The sequence below is a fragment of the Hevea brasiliensis genome, chromosome 6 (assembly GCF_030052815.1).
Source record: "Hevea brasiliensis isolate MT/VB/25A 57/8 chromosome 6, ASM3005281v1, whole genome shotgun sequence".
NCBI classification, from domain to species: domain Eukaryota; kingdom Viridiplantae; phylum Streptophyta; class Magnoliopsida; order Malpighiales; family Euphorbiaceae; genus Hevea; species Hevea brasiliensis.
The window spans coordinates 82,664,346-82,665,326 of record NC_079498.1 but is presented as its reverse complement, the minus strand read 5'-3'; the positions used below and the strand labels follow the sequence as shown (position 1 = coordinate 82,665,326).

The following is a 981-nucleotide window of genomic DNA, read 5'->3' as shown; positions in this document are numbered from 1 at the left end:
TGGCTGATTTTATAAATTTTGTGAACTGGACCATGAGAAATGGGGGTGGTTCCTTCATTCAGGGTTATAAATATTTGAATAAGGGTTATTGACCTGTCTCTTGTTGAGGTTTCCTCCATTGTTTGCATAGTTCAGCTTCTCGATTGAAGGCTCACTATAATGATTGCATTCTGAAGTTACATGACCTCCCCCACAGCTTTTGCAGTATTGATTGCTTAATCTCACTACATTGGCTTGTTTCCTATTAAGTCTTTTTGTGAGCTTATCAAACTAAGCATTAATCATGCTGAAGGCATCCAATTCCAGGATCCCTGCTGTCCTTTTTACATCTCCCCTCTCATTTGACCATTCGAAGTTGTGATACGCAAGCCTTTCCAACAATTCCAAAGCTTTAGTCACTATTTTCTCCATGAGGTCCCCTCCTATTGCTAAATCGACTGAACTCCTTATGGATGGTAGCAATCCATTATAGAAATTTTGAATAAGGAGGCAATCTTCTATGCCATGGTGTGGACATTACCTTTAAAGGCCTTTGTATCTCTCTCATGCGTCATAGAGTGACTCTCCTTCCTTTTGTCTGAAAGTGTTCAGTTCTAGCCTCAATTTTGAAATTTTTGCAGGTGGGAAATGTCACACCCTACCCCTCCGTAAGGCATAACATGATCCCGTAGTATACCTAATGAATTACCAACTTTGTCTACTGATAACCCATTAAATACACTATAAGGGATTTTAAAACTTTTCTTACTTCTTTTTACAGTGGTGAGCACAATTGACAGGTGTTAAAAATTTTCTTTTACTAAAGTGAAACCAAATAACAATTTAAAGTATTAACAATTTCTGTAAAAATTTTAGCAGAGTGCCATCTGTATTTTGAGTAAAACAGTTCTTCAAAAGCCTGTAAAAAGCACTTCAAATATATAATTCCTCAATCCCAAACTCCAATAATTTGTTCAACACAATAAATTTCCCAACACTATC

At 36.7% G+C, this 981-nt stretch overlaps 1 pseudogene; it reads left to right on the top strand.

Annotated features, from left to right (window-relative positions):
• Window positions 1–499: 499 nt before the first annotated feature.
• On the top strand, window positions 500–600 carry LOC131181220 (small nucleolar RNA R71; annotated as a pseudogene).
• Window positions 601–981: the final 381 nt, after the last annotated feature.